At 41.0% G+C, this 25,381-nt stretch overlaps 1 long non-coding RNA gene across 13 annotated transcripts in view; it reads right to left on the bottom strand.

Moving 5' to 3' along the window:
• Positions 1 to 25,381, bottom strand: part of LOC309622884 — a 745,101-nt gene that overhangs the window by 582,170 nt on the left and 137,550 nt on the right. For 3 of the 13 annotated variants that reach the window (XR_014241174.1, XR_014241175.1, XR_014241185.1), the window contains one exon: positions 3,038 to 24,009. The exons of the other annotated variants lie outside the window; for them this stretch is intronic. This is a non-coding gene — a long non-coding RNA (uncharacterized lncRNA). Of the gene's footprint in view, positions 1 to 3,037; positions 24,010 to 25,381 lie in introns of those variants that run through there. 13 annotated transcript variants of the gene reach the window in all.

The raw sequence follows: 25,381 nt of genomic DNA, 5'->3' as shown, positions 1-25,381 counted from the left end.
TATGTGGGTAAGCCCCAGGAAAACACCAGCCCATAATAAAATCCCCATTATTTTCATTAACTACAAAGCGCTTTGGGGCATATTCTCTTATTTTACTCAAACATCCATCCTACAAGGCAAATTGGACAGGAATTACCGTAGATTTCTATCAAGAAAAGGGAACATGAATCCCAGAAAAGTCTGGTGAGTGGATCTGAACCCATTAATTGAACTCACAAGCATGTTAACAAACTCTCTCACAGGCCAATCTCCATACTGACCTGGGAGTCTTTTAGATACCACATGATAAGCCTTAAAATTGTTCTTCAAAATAATGGCGTACATCCTGGTCTGGCATCCTCACTGCCTTGCCTTTACATTACTCATCTGGGTTGAAATTTTGTAGTTATTTTGTGATTATGGCCTTGCCACAAAGTAGGTGTTTAATAAATATTTGCTAATGAATGAACATCCTCCACTAGACTGTAAGTTTCATGAGAGCAATGACACATCTGTTTTGCTCATTATCATATCTCAGCTCCCAAATAGTGCCTAGCACACAATAGGTCCTCATTAAATATTCATTGATGAATGAATGAATCAGTCAATTAGTTAATGCCTAAATGCTCTCCTATGAAAAGCATTCGTGACACCCACAAACAGATTTCTTTTAAAAATCTACTTTTTGTCAACTCCCCAAACCAGGGCAGTGAACCCAAAACAGAATAAAATTACTTCCAAGAAAATGAACTGTTCCCCAGTTGCAAATTGGCTCTGGATGCTGCTGCTTCACTCCCATTTACACTCTTTTCAGGCAGCTATTTCAGGTGATGGCATTATCATCGACGGAATTCAATAAAGCAACTGGTTTTCCCCCCCTCGACGTTTATTTTCTATAATCCGTCTTACAGCGGGAGACCATTATCCAGTCAAACAACATTCAATTTCATTGGCATTACCGCTTCAAGGAAACATGCAGAGGGTTTGCACAAACGGGTGTGTAGTAAATTTAGTCTTTTAATAGGCTCATTCTTTATTAGGTATTTATTTCGGGAGTCAAAGCCCTAATTAGATTAAGTGGAGAAGCTAAAAAACTATGGAAACACACAGAGACATTCCAGAATTAGATGGATTTGGTTTAGTTTTCCAGTTGTCCTTTTATTTTCTTTTCTTCAGATGGCTGGAGAAATCCACACTGCAATCTCCAGCCCCTCAGATAAGAGTTTGTGAAATGAAACCCTGCCAACGTTTTGTGTAAGGAAGTCACATTTGTCTTTCTCCCACGCAAAGTTATTGTGAGGCTGGAATCTAGGAAAAACCGGCTCACGGAGCCAATGGTGAACCCAATTTACTGTGGCAGATGAATATAACAAAGGTGGTGGTCTAGATGTTTGGCCTCAAGGCACAATTCAATTTTCAGCTGTTTCAAAGCTATTATGTCAAAGGCTGTTTGCATAAACATAATGTCGCCAGGGTAATCTTGGGTAGGCAGGACTGGAGACGTCTGCCCTCTACTGCCCAAAATGGAAATAGCAGCTGAGCATCCCTTCAATCCAGAATCAGGGCTACAAAAAAGCCTACAGTTCCCCCAAATAATGGGTCATCTCAGAACTTTCTGAAATTTTTTTCTCAAGCTTTAAAACCAGACGTGATTACTCAGTTTCGTTTTGAGGGAGAAAACGAAGTAGACTGAGGATGTGATGAGTTGATTGATGATGTGGGAACCTAGGAGAAAGCTATTTCCCTTCTTAGAATTTAAAAGAAAATTCCCTTCAGCCTCCCATCCACCCACACATATATATTTATATCATCACATTGATATTTAATATGTTTTTTTAACATAGAAGAAACAATGACTCACAGGAAACAAATCAATAGATTTCAGAATGGGCTAAAAATGTCACTATAAAATATACATATATATATAGTTTATGAGGGCAAGAGTGGGAGAGGATATCTTTTCAGTTTCAAGTAAAAGTCTAGCTCCTTCTTTAGTTTTCTTCTCTTTTTCTTTGTTCTTTCTCTTTAATAAAAACTATGCCAAGATCTATGCTATGTATTTATATCCTCAGAGAACCACTGTCAACACTTAAATGTTTTTCCTTCCAAATACAGAAACAAAGGATGGGCCACTTTGGGGGAGAACATTTTAGGTAGGGTGCTACAGTGGAAGGCCCCCAGACAAAGAGAAAGGTCACTGCAAATAGACAGAAGATGTGTTCCAGGGGACACTGACTTAAACCAAAACCTGTATAGAGTCAGTCTTGAACCAAACTTGGAACAGAAAACTGCCCAGAAAACTCGGATTAGGTCTGTCCCAGATGGCACAGAATTAATACTCAATTGGGTTTTGTAAACTAATGTCCCTGTGTCCAGAGCTACCCTTTAAATGCTTTAATCTAAAATGTCCAAACCTTGTTCAAGTCACTGGACACAAGATATTCCTTCTGCATGCCCAGGTCCCCAGTAAGGCCATGCATCAAGACTGGACAACATGAACACATGCATGGAGTTTACAGTCTAGTGGAGTTTATAGCTCAAGAAAAGAGACTGACATTCATCAGATAACACAAGTGATTAATTACAAAATGAAGAAGATTTTTTTACGTGGCATTCATAGGGCATGTTTAATAGGGTACCTACACTAAGTCAATCCCTATGATGGCAAAATATTTGTCTATAACAATAAAAATATCTACTGCTTATTGGAGTCTTTCCTCATTTGGGGCACTATATGAGGTCTTTATATGATTTCCTCATAGAATCCTGACTACACCCCATGAGGCAGGCATACTATTACCCCATATTACTGATGAATAAACTGAAGTTCTAAGGAGTAAAGTAACTTGTCCAAGGCCATACAGTCAATAAATGGCTCATATCTAAGTACAAGGCCAATACCCTTCACAGCTTCCTGCTTTTCTAATTATCTAAGCTAAATATGCTAAAAAATTCAGTCAAAGGGTTTAAGTTGAGGATCAACAATGTTCACATTAGGCAGAGCTGCTGTGTTTATTTGCTTAAAGTTTCAGGGGCAAAAAAAAAAAAAAAAAAGTTAACTATTTTTAAGCAATAGGGGAATGGGAGGTGACTGTCCAGGGTAATTAGAAGGTAAGTGTGCTTTCTGAGGCCACACTTCTTGGGTTCAAATCCCAGAGCCACTAATTACCAACTGTGTGACCTTAGGCAGATTTCATCTTCCCATACTTCATTTCCTTAACTGTAGAATAGGGAAGATAATAATAGTATCTTACCTCATAGGGTAGTTTGTGAGGATTAAACAAGGTAATCCAGTATATATGAAGCAGTTAGAACAGTGTCTGGCACCACGTAAACACTCTATTTTGGATTCAGAATGAAAGCACAGGTGATGGTTTACTTCAAGGAGTCCTTGAGAAGGTTCAATGAGATAATATTTTTAAAGTGCTCAGAACAGTGCCCAGAACTGAGTAAATACTTCTTTACTGTTCAGTGAAATCTCATGCTGGCTGTCCATGACCAAGAGGAAGGGGGTTTGGCAGCCAATGTCACCCTTGCAACAACAATCACAGCTTTGAGATGAACCGTGCGCAGGTTGCCATCTAGATGTCTGAGGCCACAGCATTTATCAAAGGCTCTAGTCTAACTGAAGGGTCTTATGTTGCACACTCATTTGCATTTGTTACAGAAGCTTCAGTGTGGGGACTCTGCAGAACTACCCTCTGTGGAAAAAAATTAATTATTAAATAAGACAAAAGGTTCTTTGGTTTCTTTCCACATTACCAGTGGTTTGCCTCAACCCACCCACAAAGAAACAGGAATCCAGGGATTGAGTAACTTAGCTGGTGTGCTAAAGAGTAGGAAGGCAGGGCAGAATAGTAATGTAGGACATGGCATCTGGAGTCAGGCAAAACTGCTTTCAAATTTCAGCTCCACCCCTTCCTTACATATGACCCTGACTGAGTAGCTTAAACTTTCCGAGCCTGTTTTCTCATGGGTAAAATGGAGATAAAAATAGTATTTACCTTATAGGTTTTTTTTGAAGAATAAAACATGATAATATAAAGTGTTAATCATTAAAAAACTAATATAAAAATAATAAAAGCCAGCACTTAACGAGTGCTGACCACGCCAAAGGCCTTCTGTGTCGTATCTATGCCTCACAATAATTCAGAATAAGTATTGCTGTTAGTCCCATTTTATAGGCGATGTCTGAGATAACTGAGTCACTTGCTGGCATAGTTGGGATTTTAAGTCAAGTCTTATACAGCCTAGGAAATAATGTGCTATAAGTGGTAGCTGTTATTTCCTTTCATGTCATCGATTCCTCAATGATTCAAACCATTATTTCTTATCTGCTTACCTTTATGAAGCCAGGGCCTGTGAGAAAAAAAACCAAGCAGGGTAAGTCATGAATCCCAACTTCATAAAGCTTTTAGTTTTATTGTTTAAACAAGACACAGGCACCTGATGAATTATTGCTCCCATCTCCAAATCCTCTCAGATATAACCGGAGTCCTCCACATACGATATTCAAATTTCCCCCTCATATTTGACTTCCCCAAATCATATCTCCATTACATGAAGTTAACATTATTCACCACTGGCACATTTGTTAGGAATTCTGAAGATGATCTAATGTATTGGAGATACGATGATGAACAGTGTATACTTACTACTCTAAGTACTCAGCATAGACATCTATTATTTTTCCACCTAACATCCATAGATCCTTCTTCAGGTAATAGCATCCCAACCTTGTTCTGGAGGCCCCATCTCCAGCTCTCAGTCCTTGTGCTTTGGGGAGAGTTGATTCCACTCCAGGCTCCAACAGGCATTGGTGGGGGGATAGGGGTGGGACCGATGTTAACTCATGCTTAGCCAAGCAAAAAGCTGAGTTCTCCAAGGCAAGCAATTGCTTTGGTGGGTTGGGGGAGGTGTAGGGGGGCTCATAGCCTAATTAGAGCCAGAGAGGATTTTCACGGGACTAATGGGAGAAAGGCATCATGTTTTCCCCTGGGTCTGCTAGCAGTAAGGAGAATCTGAGTCTGGAGCTTCCAGGGCCATCACGGGGAACCTGGGAATGAAGCCAACATGGCATGAGGCAGAGCTGAGAAATGGCGAGAAACCAAGTCCTCATGACATCAGTGGAGCCCTTGAGCCATGTAACTCCCAAAGCATACCACTAGAGAGAGAGAATTTTTCACTCTTCTATGGAAATCCCTTCTCTCCTTAAGCCAGTTTGAACTGGGTGTTTGTCACTTTCAGCCAAATTAATCTGGACTGATAGAGGGCCCCATAAATATAAATTCATTCATTAACAGTAGTAGAAGAGTGGAAATTGACTATATATACTCTTTCACACTTCTCATACTTTGAATCATTGGCACATCCTTGTGAAATGTCTCTCCAGAGTTAGGAATGTTTTCGAAAAAATAAAATGAGCAAAATCTGCATCAAAAACTAGGAATGAACCAAATAAATTTCACTAAACCTTGACTCTAACAATGCAAAACATAATGCTGGCTTTTCCATCCAACAGTTATAAACTCGATCTATGTTCTTAAAGCAAGATCACTCAAAACCCAGACCTGTGTGTACCAGAAGTAAGTTAAGCTTAGGCTGAACCAAAAGCGAGTGATGTTATTAATTCCCAAGTAACTGATTTGAGAAAAACAAAGCCTAAATCCCAAATAAGCTTCCTTTTCAGGAAAGCAGACACTGTGAGTAAAAGCAGCATTTTTTGTAGTAGGACAATCACTGGAGAAATTCATTTATGTTCTTTTCCTTCCCGTCTTTTCATCCTTCCTTTTCCCTGTGTCCAATCAGGTACCAAGCTCTGTGCTTCCCTGCCCCAGGCAAGGTCTGTAACTATAAAATACCTTTCTTCCCTGGCTTTTGTTCTCAAAAGCCTGCAGTGGCCATGGCAACCTGGTGGCCCATGGACATTTTACTTTGGCCTACACAGAATAATTTTAAATGCTTGAGCCAACATTTGCCACGAAGGAGACTGCTCATAAAAGTCTAGATTTCTAGCTTTTCTTGAAGATCAGAAGATCCAGCAACACAGGGCAACATGAGTGACGACAGCAAGCCAGAACTAGGTAGCAGCCCCCTCTAGCCAGACCACGTACCAAACCCCTGCCAAGCTACTTTACTCACTTCGACTCCTATCCAGCCTCTGCAGTCATTTGAGTTTGCAATTCCTGGCCTAAATCTACTGAGGAGAGTATGCCAGGAGTCCTGAAGAGATGGGAAAATAGGGTTGGAGACAAAAGGGAATTCCTCTGATAGGAGCAAGAAGAAAAATAATTTCTCTACAGATTAAAGAGATTTTCAAAAGTTGAGGAGTAAGACAAAGGGCTGCATTCTCTCAGTGAGCGACAGAGACCCGAGGGGGCTAACTGGTAACGTTCTGGAAAAGTAGCAAGACTTCAGTAAGGAATGGCTGTGTAGTTCTCTGCTTTGGCAAAGATGTTCTTGTTCCATTTGTGGATTAAAAGCAGCAGGGCAAGAATCATACCTCGTGGACTGGTTTCATAGTTCTCAGCAATTAAGGCACACTGATGGCCAGTGATCTAGGGCCCTTCCCAAGAGATGTCCCCAGGACTAAGCAAGGTTAAATTTCTAGCCCACCAGGGAATGAGAACCTAGGTTGTTTTAAGGGAGAAAAAAGTGCAATATTTCTTGAGCACATGAAGTTGAGAATTGCTACAATTTCCAAGTGTTCCAGGAAGTCACAAACACACACCTCCAAATTCTTTCTCCCTCCGTTTTGCTCTGTTTTTTTTTCATACATCTTGGTGGGTTTCTCAGATGGCCATTCCTATTTGCCCTGTTCTGAGGGCTGCTGTAGCCTTGGCCTACAAATACCTGGGTTTTATAGTGTCTTTAGTCCCAGGATGTTTGGAAGTTTCTCTCTGTCGCTCTGACCCGGACACTGTGATCCTGAGACAGAGGAGCCATTTCCAGATTCCTCACGCACTGAAAGAAGCCCAGTGGATAGCTTCTTAGCTGACAGTAGAGTTCAGCTCAGGCAAGTCTGCAGAATGGGGTGACAAGACACTCCCTGTGGTCTCTCTAGAACTGAGAGGAAAAGTGGAGCTTTCTCTGGTTGTTCAGGAGGCAATAATTCCACATGGTCCTTAAGAGCACCAGCGTTAAAGTCGGACAAACCAAGTTCAAGTCCTGGCTCTGCCACTTAACAGCTTTTTTGTTTTTCCTTAGGCAGCCTCCGTTTCCTCAAAATAGTAGTACTCGTCTCACAGTTTTGTTGGGAAGGCTCAATGAGGTAACGCATAGAAAGTGTCTAGTTCAACAGTTCTTACTGTTCACAGTAAGAACTCAACTTAGGGTTAGCTATTAAAATAATAATATATTTTTGAAAGTTACTAAGGGAATAGATCTTAAAAGTTCTCATCACAAGAGAAAAATTCTTAAGTGAAATAATGAATGCAGATGCTGAGCAGAGGGACTGGCAAATAGTAAGTGCTCAATAAATGCTATATTTAAGTGAAAAAAAACAAGAAAAAAATTCTGTAATTATTTATGGTGATGGATGTTAACTAGACTTATTGTGGTGATCATTTCATAGTACATATTACAAATATCGAACCATTATGTTGTACACACGAAACTAATATAATGTTTCTGCATTACCACTTTTATGAAATCTGCATTTTTATTTTTAATGTACACACACAAACACACATGTGTGCTTTTTTTTTTTTTCATTTATTTATTTTTGGCTGCGTTGTGTCTTCGTTGCCGTGCGCGGGCTTTCTCTAGTTGTGGCGAGCGGGGGCTACTCTTCGTTGCAGTGCGTGGGCTTCTCATTGCGGTAGCTTCTCTTGTTGAGGAGCACAGGCTCTAGGTGCGCGGGCTTCAGTAGTTGTGGCTCGCAGGCTCAATAGTTGTGGCCTGCGGGCTCTAGAGCGCAGGATCAGTAGCTGTAGCACACAGCCTTCGTTGCTTCGTGGCATGCGGGATCTTCCCGGACCAGGGCTCGAACCTGTGTCCCCTGCATTGGCAAGCGGATTCTTAACCACTGCGCCACCAGGGAAGTCCATAATCTGCATTTTTACCACGCTTTTAATATGCCAAGAGCAAGCATTAGGTCTACCCCAAGAGTAACTAAGACGTGGTGTGGAGCAGACAGGACTGGAATTACAGTTCAGTTATGAACTATGAGGTGCTCCATAAATATGACAAGGGATGAGCTTTCCTGAGAGAGGGACTGTTTCTTATACCAAGGCAGGAAGGTGATACCTCTTGGCTCCACATAGGCAAAGCCTCCTACTTCCTTTCTCTCACCTCAATCTCTCAGTCAGGCGGAGCCCCAGGCAAACAGAGACTGATAGGAAGGCAAAGGTGGCTTAACATCCAGATCGTCTTGTGGAGTGAATTCGTGGCCCACAGAAAGAGCCACTTGTAAAATCACCTTTCTGATGCTCTCAAAACATGCAAGCATCTATGAAAAGATATAGGAGAATTTCCTTTTGAATTAACATCTGAGCTCCTGAACGCATTTCTTTCTTTCTTTCTTTTTTTTTTTTGGCCATGCCGTGCGGCATGCGGGATCTTAGTTCCCTGACCAGGGATCGAACTTGTGCCCCCTGCAGTGGAAGCACAGAGTCTTAACCACCGGACTGCCAGGGCAGTTCCACGCATTTAGTTCTTTATTACGTCATCTGGATCTTCTCAGTCCCTTGAAATCTAAATAGGATTGCCTCAAAATCCCAATTCTGCAATGTGGGGGAAGACCTACATCTCTCAAAGAGACCCGTAATTTCCTCAATCATTCTCAGTTGCCCCTTTCTCCCTGACTCTCATGTCCAGGGGACCATCTCTGCTTCCCACTGAAGAGACCCCAATGTGAAGTTCAACCCCACCTCGGGTTGCCTCCAATGATCCACCCACAGAGAGCTAAGGGTGAACAATGAGACTTTTCACAAGACTTTAGGAAAAAAGACAGCATATGGCCTCCAGTGAGGTACATTAGAAACCACATTAAATGACCTCTACCTGACTGTCCACTGGATGTATCCAAGCTTCCCATGACCTTTGTATAACTCATAACTGATGCCCAAACATTGTTATCCCCAACCTTGTTTGTGTCAGTTGTGCTGTTATTGTAATTATGTAATTTAATTCAATATAAACAAACACAAAATGTAACTATGAAAATACAGTTCTTGTTTGTATCAAAACTAAGTTAAATGTTTTGTATAGACTTGACAAAGGTGCACTTATAGAGAAATTATTGTCATGTTCGATCTTTGAGAAAAAAGAGCACTATAAAAGATGGGGAATAATAGTAAACCTCTGGAAGGACTCTGTGCTGAGATTACTTCCCAAGTTTCTTTTAAGTTGATGATCCAATTAAAAAACAATAAAAAAAAACTAGAATTCACAAATGATGTATTTGGAGTGCCTGGTGCAAGAAAAGCAAGGATGTCCAGAAGTAGCCTCTTGGCTAGAAAACAAAGACCTTGGTCAGACATCAAATGATGAGTCAATGAATATATTACATGTCTTAAGATAAAATGTATAAATGTGTTTTTTAATGATACCCTCATTTAACCATTTTTTACTTAACTGTGCAACTGCTCCTGTCATGTCAGATTAGAGGACTTTTGCTAGTCTTCAAAATTCACAGTTGACAACGATATTTTCAAAGTACTGGGTGTCCTCTACCTAGTCCTTTCTCTACCCAACACCCAGCTGCCCCTGTAATTTCAAATATTCTCCCCTTACCATGCAGAATAAGCCCGCACTCCCTGACTAACAAACTTATAATCAGAAACCTTTAACCTGGGTTTTCACCCAACAGAAAAATAATAACCGCCAACACTTATGGAGTATGCACTGTGTGCCAGTCACCACGCAAAGTACCTTATACCTATTAACTGAACAATCCTATAAGATAGGGAGCATTTTACAGATGAAGGATCTGATACACAGAAAGGTTAATCGGCCACCAAACTAGTCAGTGGCAGTCGCATCCAGAACCCATGTTCTTAACCATGGTTCGATGGCAAAGATTTTCCACCTAACCTGCTCTGCCCTCCTCTGTAAAAAGCAGTTTAAAAATAGCAACAACAACAACATATTCATATTATACAGCAGGTGTATTTATATATGTAGGTCAGGTGCTATGTCAGTGTTGGAGACAGAGACAGCAGACTCAATGCCTGGCCTCCTGGAGCTTCCAGCCTAATCAGAGGGGCAGGCACTCAACAAGTAATTCTAAACATGACAAGGTGACAAACCACTCTTCAGAGACAGTGGCAAGAAAACCACTGGGAAGAGATATCTGCAACATGTATAAGCAACAAATCTAAGCAATAAAAATAGAAAATTAGCAGAAGACATGAACAGGCATTTCACACGAAAGGAAACAATGAATAGCAATAAACATATAAGAAGATGTTCAGCCTTATAAGTAATAAGAAAACAACATGTTAATTTCAATAAGCTACTATTTCACGTCTACCAGATAGGCAAAAACTAACAAGTCTGACAACACCCAGTTGGGGGCTGGGTGGGGGGGGGGGAATCTCCCATACACTGCTGGTGGGACTACAACTTCTATAAACACCTGGGAAAACAATCAGCATAAAGTAGAAGGTACATCTATTCTCCAATCCAACAATTCCTCTCTGAAATGTACACACGAGAGAAAAACTTGTCCTTGTATACCGGGAAGACCTATGTGAGAATGTTGACAGCATTGTCTGTAACAGGAAAATAAAAACAAGACTTGAAACAACCCAAATGCTCCCAAAAAGCAGCATGGATAAATAGGTTGAAATATATTTATTCACTGGAACACTGTACAACAGTGAAAATGAAGGGCACACAGGTATCATCAAATGATTGATGATGTTCTACTCATTAGGCTGGATGGTGGGTAAGTGGTTGTTTATTTATCATCACTCTTTATACTGTCCTTCTTGTTATATGCAGCCATGTATGTGTATATTTCACTATATTTTCTAAAAGAGTAAAAAACTAATAAGTGCTACAAAGAAAAAGGAGCAAGAGCTAGGCGAGCATATGCCTTTTTCATATTTGCTATATGATATCTCCCAATTCTGATGAGACCATGACCTGCTTCATTCCTATAGTGAAATAGTAAATAAGAAACTTCAATCAACTCAGTCAATATGGACCATCAGAACAGATCACTGTGACCTCAAAGTGGATTTAGAGGAAAGGTTTGGATTAATGAAGTGGATGAATTTCAACAGACAGACTACCTCATTTTATGCTACATACACATATGTACTAGTCTTCATTCTATCGATCAATGTACTCATCTACTGAAAACTCACTGTGGGAGTAGCTAGAGGGCCACAGCTCACTCAACACCTATTTCCTGAGTCTCCTCAAAAGATCTTCACAATTTTTGCCAAAAGAAGAATAAGGAAAGAAGCTTGGAACCTGAATGATTTTTCTGAGCCTATATTCTTAACCAGGAATTCGTGGACAGGCTTCAAAGGATCCAAGAAATTCCTGAAAATACATGCAAAACATTGCATTCATGTGGATGTGTGTGTGTTTTAGAGGAAGAGTGCCTGTAAACAACATTTGAGTGTCAAATATGACCTTCTAAAAAGCAGCCAGACTGTTATGTTAATGGGGTGGCTAATCATGCCCAAGTCCCGATTTTAGATTAAAAGTCATGTGTCCTGGGAAATCCCTCAGACCTGGGAAAACCAGGATGGTTGGTCACTCTAATATAGAGTTGCCAGACAAAATGGAGAATGCCCAATTAAATTTGAATTTCAGGTAAACAATGAATTTTTTTGGTATAAGTATGTCCTGAGAATTATTTATTATTACATGAAATTCAGATTTACCTGGGCATCCTATATTTTTATGTGCAAAGTCTGGCAACCCTACCCTAATAGAATAACTAATAATAATAGTATAAATAGGAGTAGTAATAGCAATAGCAGTAACCAACAATTATTGAGCGCTTCCTTCATGTCAGGCACAATTTCTTATTCCATCCTAACCACATCGCAGGAGGTTAGGATTATCATCATTTCCATTTTATGGATGCAGTAATTAAGGATCAAAGAGATGAAATAGCTTGTCCAATGTCACGCAGTTAGTCAAGGGCAAAGTCAGATTCAAGTCCACCAAGATCCATGTTCTGTGAAAGAGGGAAGGGAGAAAGCTGTACCTGGAGAGGCTAAAGGTAGCTGAGTTTGCCACCTGAACCCCCCCCCTCCACCCCCATCACCTTTGTAATCAGTTACTTATCCTTGGGCTCTGAACACTTGACAGGCTGTGTATAGGAGGCTGACAGATTTGAAGCATTAGCGCCATGGCTTGGTGAGCATCCTGTTTCCCAAACCCTGCTCTAACTCCCCCACTTTTCTCATAGGCTTTATCAGGAAGACTTTCCCGGAAGCCTTTCAGCCCACAAGAGTTGACAGTGGTTTAATGAACATCAGCTGAAATTCATCTGCCTCTTTGAGCTGCTTCCTGTTCCCCCAAATCTACTGGTACTTTGTCCAAATAGTCTGCAGGTTGGACTGGGACTTTCATGGAGGTGATCAACTGTCTCAATTTGCCTGGAACTGAGAGATTTCCAAGGATGCAGACTTTCAGTGCTAAAAATGGGAAAATCCCAATAAAACTAGGACAGTTGGTCACCTATCTGTCTGGCAGATTAACCACACACTTTCACTAATATTATGTCACTTGATTGTCAGCACAACCCTGGGACAGAACCCATTTTACAGATGAGGAAACTGAATCGCAGAGATATTCAGTAATTGCTCAACTGTGCAAGGTTGTGAACTGCAAAGCTGAGCCTGCCAGATGTGCCTCACTCCAAAGCTGGGCCAAGAAGTGGTTTAATGCCCTGGGCTCCAGAGTCGGAATGCCTGACTCTGAACCATGAGTCTGACCTTGAGTCATTTCATAAACCTCTCCTAGTATCCCGAATCCCTTATCTATAAAAATGAGGATAATATTAAAACCTGCTAGCCCATTCTATGAAGATTATGTGAGATAATGCATTTAAAGCACCCAGCACAATGCCTGGTGCTTAACAAACGCTCACTGGTGGAAGCTATCATAACTTCATCTTATTGCTAAAAGAATGAGATATGGAAACAGTTCTGCCTTCTCTGCATCAATCTCAAAGGTTGGAATATTTCCAAAATGTCTTTCTTTCCCCTTACAACAAGTTATCCATCTCTCATCTGTTTTTTCGTAAATATTTTTTAAACCTACATTTTCAGCTTTTACTATCTCTTGTGAGTTCCGCATCATGATCACAAGCTGTGTCTATTACAGAGTCCTTTTATTTAACCTATATTTTGCTGTATCTTTCACAAGCTCAAAGGGAGTAAGTTTCAGTCAGGATCTACTTAAAGAACAAATCCTTCTAGACCCTACCCCGAGTGACTCGGTGAGCACACAGACCGTGTATCTGCTTCATTCACCTCTGAGTTATAAATCATTGCATGTGCTCCATAAATATTTATTGAATTCACTAATTAATCAATCAATATCACTTCCTCCATTATCAACCATTCTTGCTACTCTGTACCTGGAATAAACCATTCCATTCTGTGAGTCTTGTTTTGCAGTAATTTTTAACCCCCATCTTACAGTTGCTAATTTTCTAAAATTTACAGTTAGACAAAGCTATTCACCAACTCAGTCACAAGAAGAAAATCGTTCAGACTAAGTAAGAGTCAAGGAATGAATGAAGGTAGGGTAGAAGGAATACCAAAACAGAAGTCAGAAGAACTGAAGGCCAGATTTGCCATGCATCAGCTTTGTGTCTTGGGAGGAAAAGAAAGGCAATGAGAACATTGGTGTAGCCCTTGCTACAGGCCAACTCTGGCTTAAAAACATTCTAAAGATTTTTTTCAATTTAATTCCCCTGCCAAGAAGCTATTTCTGTCCTGGTTTTAAAAGTAAAGAAGCTAAAACTCAGGGAATTTAAGTCTTTTTACCCAAGTTACACCTAGTAGTGAACGCAAGATTTGAACCCAGGTCTATTGACTACACAACAGAGATTCTTCTCATTTTTCCCATCACCACCAAGTTGCCTCCTTAAAATAAGTGATTGCAATAGAAAATTGTTTCATTCAACCAGTTTCTAGCTTATGGGCCCAACAAGCTTCCCCTGAATCAGATCATGTCATCTATTTAAGCCTTAGTTTTCCTCGGGGTAAAAGGCAGAGTTTGAACTAGATGATGCCTTTCACATGTTAAATCCTGTGACTTGGTGCCAATGTGCTGGGGTTCACTCTGAAAAAAAGAGGCTGCTAGCTGGAGCACTCAGAATAAGGCAGCCTGTGTGTTCAAGCATCCATCCTTCTAGCATTATCAACCTGCCACATTAATATGCTAATTGTGAGGGAAGAAATGTGGAACTAATAATTCCATGTATCTTTCAAGTAAGGGCATCCAGGTAGCACCAAGATACTAGAGGACTGAAATCAGCATGACTGCATTGACTTTGAGTGTGTCATGGCAGGAGAACAGAAAATGGGTTCTTTCATCACAACTCCTTAACATGTTCATTCCAAAACAGTCCAAGAGAAAGAAAGCTCTTCTTTCCATTTTCTTCTGGTGTTGACATTATCCAATATGTAGACCATATTGGCAGCCTCCTCCATGCCTCCGGGAGCTCATCAAAAAGTAATAACCCTGACGCCTTGGAGCTGCATAAATCTGTTGCTCTCAGAATCGCCACCCAGGTTGGAAGGGTTGGCTGACTTGAATAGATGGGGCTAAAAAAATGTTCCATTTGGCTTTTTCAGAATCTTGACTAATTGAACCATCTGGTAGAGGACAAAAACCATGTCATTTGGGGCGTGGTGATTTTAAATAAGCTGCCAGTGTGTGCAGGATAAAAAAGGATTGGTGGCATGTTGGTGATGGCTACAGGAGAACTTAGCACATCTGTCAGAACGAAACTTGAAATAGAACTTCAGTAGAACTAAATGCAAAATCATCCTTTTTCCCTCCACGACCCCTGCTCTGGCCCATAAAACCAAATATATGCTAACATATATTTGCCCAAATAAGGGCATTCCTAGCTTTGTGTTCTCCTTCCTTTACTAAGTACAAGCCTAACACATCAAAATGTAAGTCACCTACATGGCTCAGTTTGCAGGGCTCATTAAAGTCCTCCTGACTTATCCCCCATACCACCTACCCACCCCCAAAATGTATTAAACCCTGGCTTTGCCACAGTGGCTGATACTTCCATTGTATCCTTTCTTCATATTAAATGTGTATGTCTTTCTCTAAGATGTGGAAACAGAGTGTGTTAGGTGGGGCTCCTCAGAAGCAGACCTTGGGAGGAGGGTTCACAGGCAAGTGTTTTGTTAAAGAGATGTTTCCAGGGGAAATCAACAAGGGAGAAGCAGGATGGGAAGAGGGAGAAGCTAAGCCAAGGTTTGATTTCTGGCAAATCCGCATGAAGAGTAGATTCATCCCGATCCCACAGGGAACCCTGGAATGTAAGTCACATACCTCAGAGTTTATCTCAATTTGAGGCAAGAAAGCTGGGCTTTCACACTCCTGCACATGTCAGTTGCTGGCCAAGAGCAGCCCTAGGCAAGTAAACCCCAGGCCGTTCTACCGCTCTGAGAATTTGGGTGAAGCCACCCCTGTGGCACAAGAGTGTCCTTCAAAGACACAGTGTCACAAGGGCAGGTCATAAAAGAAAAAGCACCCAGGGGCAAGTATGTGAAAAAGATCTAAGGGGATCTGGTGGAGCATGACAGCATCTGCTACACACATGAAGCTTTTCCCAGCCTTCAGTGGTTTAGGGCAAAATGGCTACCTGATAAGGGAACAGGCTCCAGGAGGAAGGGTGCAGATGGCAGGAAAGTTAAGTGACAAGAAGTGAGGAGATACTCCTGGGTAAAAGGAAGTAGGGCTCAGTGGCGGGGGGTCGGGGGGGAGGTTGCAGTCAAGAACACTTGGGAGCTAAAGGAGAGGATGCAGTGATGGAGGGGGAAGGGAGGCGGAAGGATGTGGAGACATCCCAACAGACCATACGTACATCTGTGGAAACAGCTACTGAGCAGTGCAAAGGAGGGAGAAGATAAAGACCAGAGGGAAGGGTACTAGATCAAGATGGGGTTCTAGTCCTGGCCCCAGTAAACTCACTGTGACTCGGGATAAGCCATTTTCCCTCTCCTCAACTCAGCTTCCTCTTTGGTAAAATGAGGGTTGACCAGATTAGGACTTTCCAAAGCCTACTGCAAGAAACACTGGGGTTTCATGAGCTATTAATAGGTGATCGTGGCAAAGCGTTCTGCAGACACAAAGTTTAGGGAACACTGCAGTTTCCTCTTGGAAATCCACATTAACATACGAAAAGCCGTGCTTTTAGAAACTTATTTAACTGTTGAACTCTATTATTTACTTGACCACAAGCCTCTTTAGGGCCAGATATCTAGAGTCTTCTCTCAGGACGCTAATGTTTGGGAAATGGAGGTTCCTTCTTGCTCTAGTGTCAATTCTATTTCACAATTTAACAATTCTTGCACTCAAAAATCAGATGAAATAAAAACATGTCCAGTGAGGGAGGCTCATGACTATCAAAAGGCAACCAAGAAACTTGGTGATAACATTTACAACTACCAGGTATCGAGCAATTAACCTATGCCGAGCACTGCAGCATGCACTTTATAAATACTATTTGATTTGATTTCTATAGGGACCTTGATGAGTATTTTTTATTTTATTTTATTTTTTTAATGCTATTCTTGTCTGCTTACATTCTTTTTATTTATGTATGTATGTATGTATGTATGGCTGTGTTGGGTCTTCGTTTCTGTGAGAGGGCTTTCTCTAGTTGTGGCAAGCGGGGGCCACTCTTCATCGCGGTGCACGGGCCTCTCACTATCGCAGCCTCTCGTTGCCAAGCACAGGCTCCAGACGCGCAGGCTCAGTAATTGTGGCTCACGGGCCGAGTTGCTCCGTGGCATGTGGGATCTTCCCAGACCAGGGCTCGAACCCGCATCCCCTGCATTGGCAGGCAGATTCTCAACCACTGCGCCACCAGGGAAGCCCCTTGATGAGTATTTTTATCTCCACTTTCCATATGATGTAACTGAGGCTCAGATAGGTTCAACAGGTTGCCTTGCTCTCACAGTAAAGTTTAAAGCCAGGAGCCAAGCTTCAGCAGCCTAATGCCATGCCCCACAGTCTTCGTCATAATCCCAACTCTGTGGGGGCCTTTGTTTCTCATCTTTCTCAAGCCAGTCTTCCTGTGTGAGACCCTCTGTCTTTTTGTCACTTCACCTTTGATACATCATCCATAAAATGAGGCTAACTGTCCTGGTCAACATGTATATTTGGAAGCTCTCACAAAAATAATTGGAAAGTGCTTTTCAAATAAAAAGTGTTCTAAAATAATTTGAAGCTAATATTGAAGACAAAAAATAAAATTCCATACATAGCTGTATGACTTTTGAGAAAATTGTTTCAGTGAATCAATGAAAGGAATTATGTCAACATTATAGGGAAGAAACATGATGAGGAAGCAACGATACTATTTTAAGATGAAATCAGAGATAATTTTACTGAGAGTCTGTTATGCTTCCTCTCACCCTTTTCTTTCACCCTTCTGGTAGACTACCTTGTACCAAGGTCTAAGAGACCTTTCCTTGCCACTGTTCATATCATTATTGCTTCTAGAAATGTCCTTTGCTATTCCTCCACCTATCCAAGGCTTTAAGACCCAATTTAGGTCCTGATTCCTCTGTGATGTTCACACTCTCTCCTGGGTAACCTTATGGTCAGTACTACCCAGTGATGGCACTGACTGTTCCCACCTGTATTGATCTGACCTGCCCAAACAGACGGTAAGTGCCTATCTGGGTTCGATCAGACTGCTATAACAAAAATACCATAGACTGGGTAACTTAAACAACAAATATTTGTTTTTCACAGTTCTGGAGGCTGGGAAGTCCAATATCAAAATGCCCACAGATTTGGTGTCTGATGAGAACCCACTTCCTGGTTCATAGGCAGTTGTCTTCTCTCTGTGTCCTCACATGGCAGAAGGGGTGAGAAAGCTCTCTGGGGTCTCTTTTATTTACTTCTTTTTTGATCAAGACTTACATTTTAATCTTGATTTCAATACAGGTTTGTGGCCATTGTGAATATAAACAAATTAATTCATTTTCCGTCTTCTTAAAACTGGAGTTGGCTATCCAAGAATTTACAAAAGCCTTTAAATTTTTGGATAAAATTGACTAAATGTTTAACTTTTGATTGATATAAGTGGCACAGAACCTATCTAAAGCTGATAAGAGAAAAGAAACTATTATCTACAATGTTAACACATGTAAGAAAAAATTATTCATATTATATAGCACCAAATTTTTTTATAGTAGGTAGATGTGTATATGCCACTACTATTAATAGCTTGCTTAAACCTGTTACATTGTTTTAGCACTAGCACATTTTGTATGTGCTTTAAAAAACTGAACAACACTGTAAATCAACTATACTCCAATAAAAATTAATTTTAAAAAATTGCTTGTAAGTGCCATGCTATTGTTTGTCAATTTCTGTATCTCATCTGATAACCGTCCTCCTCAGTTTCCTCCATTTTCTTTTTTTTTTTAATTTTTATTGGCATATAGTTGCTTTACAATGTTGTGTTAGTTTCTACTGTACAGCAAAGTGAATCAGCTATACGTATACATATATCCCCTTTTTTTTGGATTTCCTTACCATTCAGGTCATCTCTGGGGTCTCTTTTATAAGGGCATTAATCCCATTCATGAGGGTTCCACTCTTAAAACTTAATCATCTCCCAGAGTCCCACCTCCAACTACCATCACATTGGGGATTAGATTTCTACATATGAATTTGTGGGGGACACATGCATTCAGTTATGGCAGTGACTCAGAGGAAAGAAGTATGCATTACATGTGTCTTGCATCACTCAAGCTCTGGATACTATCCCAGAACTAGATACTGAAAAACCAAAGTTTGAGGAATTTTTTGTTTTTGTCTCCTTGAGGACAGGGACATGTCTGTTTTGCCCATTTCATCCTCAGAATCTAACACAGTCCCAGCAAACAATGAATTCTTTTTAAAAATGTTTGTTAGATAAATGAAAGAATAATCAAGCAGGAAATCCTCAACTGATAAGAATGGCAACAGTGATATTTACGGAGTATTTGCCATATGGCAGGCACCATGCTCAGCACCTGTATTATAGACTGTAATAGAGACTGTTATATTTACAGTCTCATCTGAACCTCACAACAAACTAAAATGTTGGTGCTACTATTAAGGCTCCTTTAGAGATGAGGACACAGAGGCACAGACAGCTTGAATGACTGGCCCAGGGTCCAAGAGCAATCAAGGATTTAAGCCCAGTCAGTCTAACTCCATGGCCCAGGCTCTTAATGGTGAAGCTAATATCAACATTTGGACATTCTGACCACCTTCATAATGCCCCTGATGATGAAAGGGATCCAGAAAGAAATCAGATTGTTCAAGCGATCTAAGGTACAAAACACAGGACTAAACTCTCATAAACTGGCCCTCAGTGCAGTTCTCTAGTCAATATGCTGCTTTATGATAACCTGATAGGCAAGAGACAATGAAAGAAATTAAGAAAGTCATCATGCCCCTGGAGAAGTAGGCAGGCAGAATGTGATGCCAACGCTGCAAGGAGTTCTTCCAGGAGGACTGATCCACTTATTCACTCAACAAACTTCTCTTGAATACTCGTGTGAGAAATACATGTGTATTAGAAATACTCTAATAAATAAGGTAGTCAACATACCTAGTCTCAGGAAGCTTCCATTCTGGTGGGAGAAACCAAGCATAATCCAATAAACCCACTCAGATAACGTTAAGACAGTGACAAATGCTAAGAGAGCAATAAAAAGAGGTAGTAAAATAAATGGTGATGGGGTGAGATGGAGGCTACTCTGGAAAGAGCAGAAAAGCCTTTTGCAGGGGGTGTCATTGGAGCAGAGACTTGAATGAAGTAGGGAATATATTCATGCAAAAACCTGAGGGAAGTTATATGAACTGATTTCGGTATTTTAAAAATCACTATAGCTGCTATGTGAAGGGTGAACTGTTATGGAACAAGTATGGCAATAGACCAGTTAAGGGGGTTTTCCTCAAAGACCAAGGAGGATGGTCATGGCTTAGACTCAGGTGGAAGCACTGGATGTGATGAGTGGAAGACATAAGGAGACACTGGAAAGGGAGGGAAAGGATGTCACCCAATGTGCAACCCTGGGAGCTGCATTTGGGGAAGACAGTCATGGGATCCAAAAACTCCTTTTTTTAATCCCTGTTTTCTTCCCTTAACCTGCCTGTCTGTCCATTTCAGGAAATAATCAAGTTAGCCAACACCAAGAGTCAATATCCAAATGTGTCAACAGTATAAACAACTTTAAACTCTTCTACTACCAATGTTATCCTTTCCAGAGCCCAAGTCCAAATTCCTCCAGGACAGGGGTCAATATATTTTTCCTATTAATGGCCAGAGAGTAAGTAGTTTCAGCTTTGTGGCCACACAGTCTCTGTTGCAACCACTCAACTTGTAGAATGCAAAAACTGCCATAAATGATATGTAAACAAATGGTTGTGGCTGTGTCCCCCCCCCAAAATTTTATGGACAATAAGATTTTAATTTCATATAATTTTTTCCATGCCACAAAATATTCTTCTTTTGATTTTTTTCAACCATTTACAAACATAAAAACCATTCTCAGCCCATAGGATGTACAAAAACAGGCAGCGTTTCACCCGAGGGCCACAGTTTGCAGACCCCTGCTCCAAGAGGATGCTGGCTAGAAGAGCAGGATCTCTAACAGCCCCCTCCCTGTTTAGTTTCTTGTGTAGCATCACTCCTACAAGCCCAGTATAGGCCATACTGCATATCTTACATGTAAACATAAGCCAGATTTTATATTCCCCTCCATGGGGTCCCCCTGGGGACTCACGGGTCTAATAGCCAGAGTGAGCTCATTTTGCCAACAATCCCCACTTTCCATAATGGAATTTAATTATTTGGCTTGAAAAGCATTTAAACTTCACTATATAGAAAGAGTCAAATAAATAAATAATAAAGGGGCACATTTTGATAGCACCTGCCTCAAAGATCTTAAAGGCACTGTCATGCCTGCTTTAATATTTTATGGTGTAGAAATGTGACTGTTACCAGGTCAAAAATATACTGCTTTTTATACCAGGTCAAAATCTAGGGCCAGTAGTCCTGTTTTGTGGCAGGATGCAGAAAGCCAGCCAGGAAAGAGGATAGAGTTACCTTTTTTGAAATCTGAAGAGAGCTATTTAAAGATGATGGACCAGATAAATGCATATTAGGGTTTTTTTTTTTTTTTTCTCTCCTTCTGTATCTCAAAACAGAAGGTTTCAGAGTCTGCTGGCAGCTGGGGCAACATTCATTATTTACCACTGGAAAGGCAAGAATCTCAGCCTCTGACCCTCCACTGTTGCTTAGGCATATTCTGGGAAGAGCCGAGAGGGAGGCAGGTGTTTCCTGGGGCCAGTAACACATGGTTTCTATGCAAACACTCCAAATTTTCAAGTTGGAACTGACACGAACAATGATCTACCCCAACATCCTACATCCTGGAGGAAAGACTCCTCCTGTGTTGTCACTGACTGAGGACAGTACGGGGTAGGGGTGGGGAATTTATCCCCTCCCTGAGTTGACTTTGTCATCACGGGAGGGAGAACTGGTTGTTGTTTAATTTTCACAGCAATCCTGGGAAACAGGGACCATTTTAATGTCCATTTCACAGAAAGGGAAACTGAGGTTATTTAATGTGCTCAAAAGTAACACCGTTAGTAAGTGGTAGAGCTAGAGTTTGAGCCCCAGTTTTTATTGGTTTCTCAAAGAAACTGCAACCAGCCCTCTCATCCTCCTCACCTCCCACCTCTCAAAACACTTCAGTTTAACAAATATGTGAGCTGCCCTAGTTCCTACCCAAGGAAAATGACAATTTCCAAGATTGAGATGAAAAAGAACATGAGAGGGTGGGGCGGGGGGCAAGGGGGGGAGTAACAGTTCCACAGCTAGAGTTAGGTACTAAAAAAGCTAATCACTGATGAACAAGCAAACAAATTCAGAGAAAGGTTTTTGGCACCATAAAACAGAGATTAATTAATACGAGATTACAATGGAATTCCTATAGAATTACACTTGATCCAGACCCCAGAATAACAAAGGAATTCAACATGATTAATGCTTTGAATAGCAAGGGACGTCAGAATGATTTACCTCTTACTACTAAAAAGGGCTGCCAGATTGCTTTAAAAAGCTCTGCCTGACCCAGGATATTGGTATCTCCAGCGCAATCAGCAATCTGAGTTTACTCATTTGACAGAAGCACCAACTCTTTGCCAACTTAGCTTTGTTTTACATATCTTCTTTTCCCCCTTGATCCCCCTTGCCCCAATCTCTCTCCCAGTTTGCAAAAATTCTGAAATCCCCAACAAGCCCAGCTGGGTAACCTGGGTGTTAGGAAAAAGTAGCTCCAGGCAATGGGCAGCACAGGCAAAACCTGCCCGGACATGAGTTCCAGCAAAAGCAGCCATTCCACCAACTCTGAAGGGGCTCCTTTGCTTTATCTTCTCATTTTTCCTCTTTGGAAAAATCTCTGCTGGTGAGTCATTTGTGGCTATAGGTGTTTAAAGCCTTTATATGAGGAGAAAGACAGATTGATGCCTTTAGCACAGACTGCCTGCTCTGGTCTAAGGAGAGGTCAGGAGGATGACAAGAATAGTAAAGCTTAAGATGACAGAGTTGGCGCCAACATGCATTTAAGCAGAGACTGAGAGTCCAGAATTCCTGGACATCATAAAGAATCTATTATCATTGTGGTCACTTTCAGCAAGACTGATTTCATTACCATCTGTCTTCATCCACTGCCGCTTGGTGAATAAATATTAAATATGGAACTTTTCCTGGACTCAAGTCACTGAGGCCGAGAGGGAAGCAGTTATGTAACCATATGATCTCTGCACACCTCATAGCCAGGAGGAGAGCAGATGAGGCGAGGGGGTCGGGCAGGGGAGGCACTGCGGGAGGGAGACACTGTGGAGTGAGATAAGATCATTAGCTCAGTATACTGAGTTGAAAATAAGAGTTCAGTTCTCGGTTGAGTAATAATTTTCTTTTCAAGGTGGGGGATATTTAAGCAATCATTTCTTGAAAATTGGTCATTACCACCAGCTAATAACTGATTTGTTAGTTAATAGCTGAAGGTGAAGCCAAGGGCAGCGAATGCTCTGGCATACCATTCTCTGATGGCAGAATTAACAGGTTTCAAGGGCATTATTGCTATTATGAACCATGTTCATTGATTTATAACAACAGTAATATGTTCTATTTTAAAAAGTGGATGCAATATCCCGGAAAAAATCATCATTGTTTGGTGCTTTGAAGTTGAGTAGCCACTATGCCACATCCAAGAGACATGCCCTCTGGTCCAGATGCCCTCTGGTCCAGATGCCCTCTGGGCATCCCCAAGGTCTACAGACTGGCCCTGGGTGGCTTGCACAGTGTGGCATTAGAGAATCCAGAGAAATATCACTCAGAAGGGCCCAGGCTGTGGCTTTAATTACAAAGACATTTGTCACTTCTCCCCTTAAACACGTTCTGACTGTGTATCTTTTAAAACCTGCCAATATAAAGTCTTAAAGAATTGACATAAGACTTTATCAGTGGCACCTCTTAGGAGTGGGACTGGCCTAGAGGAAGGACAAAACTCTTTCATTTCCAATTTTAGAATTTCTGTTTCTTTTTTGAATATTTAATAAAGTTTGGTCAAAAAAAATCTTATAATTGCCCACCAGGAAATCCTGAGGGTCAGGGTGAGAGTTAATACACTGGTGAGACAAGTCATCCTCCAAACAAGAGCACAATATCACTGGGTCCAAGGCAGAGAAGTTACCATGGTGGGATAAGGCTTGGGGGTCCCACTGGGAGCTGCCCAGAGAGTCTTCAGCTGAATGATCACCACTTCCATTTGTGAAGTCAAAGCTTTCCTAGGGAGACAGAAATCATGTCCCTTTTACTTCTTGGGACAGCTCTTTTCTCCCTTCTCCCTTACAGGCATGACTCTAATTTTATGCTTCAAAGACGATAGGGCTCCTCCCCATTCCCAAAGGTAAATCTTAATTAATCTAAACTAGTCATGGTAATTCCAATTCTCTTCCAATGATTAGTTTAAGAGTGGGCATGTGACCCAGTTCAAGCCAATAAGATTGAAGGGAGATCTGTAGAGGGATTTCTGAGATAGGTTTTTTTGCTCCTAAAATCAAATGTGCAAGATGATAGAAGCCCATTTTTCCCCTCTCAGCATGGCTGGTGAAGAGGTGATGCCTGGAACTGCTGCAGCCTTGTTGCAATCATGAAAAGATGTCAGTCTAAGAACAAATATGCCAAGGACAGCAGAGCAGAAAGATGGAAATGACCTAGGATTTCACTTGGTTGAGCCTCCAAATGAACCAAGCCTGCAACTTCCCTATCTTCTTATTTCACATCATAAAAATGCCCAGATTATTTACATCACACCTCACTGGGTTTCTTTTTACTTACAGCGGACAACATTCAATTCGATAGACTCCTCTAGCCCGCCTCAAGAAACATGGGTAAGGAAAGGCTCACAGAGAAGAAAGTGAGGACAGAATCATCACAGAAGCTGAAAAATGCAAGGTTTAGAAAATGCAGAGAACATTTAAGTGAGTTCTAGACAACTGAATGATTCCTTGTACCCTAAAGATTAGGTGGGGTCTTCAGCAATCCCACTACTGGGCATATACCCAGAGAAAACCATCATTCAAAAAGACACATGCACCCCACTGTTCATTGCAGCACTATTTACAATAGCCAGGTCATGGAAGCAACCTAAATGCCCATAGACAGACGAATGGATAAAGAAGATGTGGTACATATATACAATGGAATATTACTCAGCCATAAAAAGGAATGAAATTGGGTCATAGGTCTGGACCTAGAGACTGTCATACAGAGTGAAGTAAGTCAGAAGGAGAAAAACAAATATTGTATATTAACGCATATATGTGGAATCTAGAAAAATGGTACAGATGAACCAGTTTGCAAGGCAGAAATAGAGACACAGATGTAGAGAACAAACATATGGACACCAAGGGGAGAAAGCGGGGTGGTGGGGGGATGAATTGGGAGACTGGGATTAATATATATACATCTATATGTGTAAAATAGATAACTAATAAGAACCTGCTGTATTAAAAAAAATAAAATAAAATTCAAAAAAAATAAATTTTAAAAAATTAAATAAATAAATAAATAAATAAATAAATAAGATTAGGTGGGGTCTTTTCCATGGCAAATGCCAAAGGAATATGTACATTAGCCAGAAAAATAAACACTTAT

The sequence above is a fragment of the Balaenoptera borealis genome (assembly GCF_965194805.1).
Source record: "Balaenoptera borealis genome assembly, chromosome: 2".
Lineage (NCBI taxonomy): Eukaryota > Metazoa > Chordata > Mammalia > Artiodactyla > Balaenopteridae > Balaenoptera > Balaenoptera borealis.
This window is presented reverse-complemented; position numbering and strand designations above follow the sequence as displayed.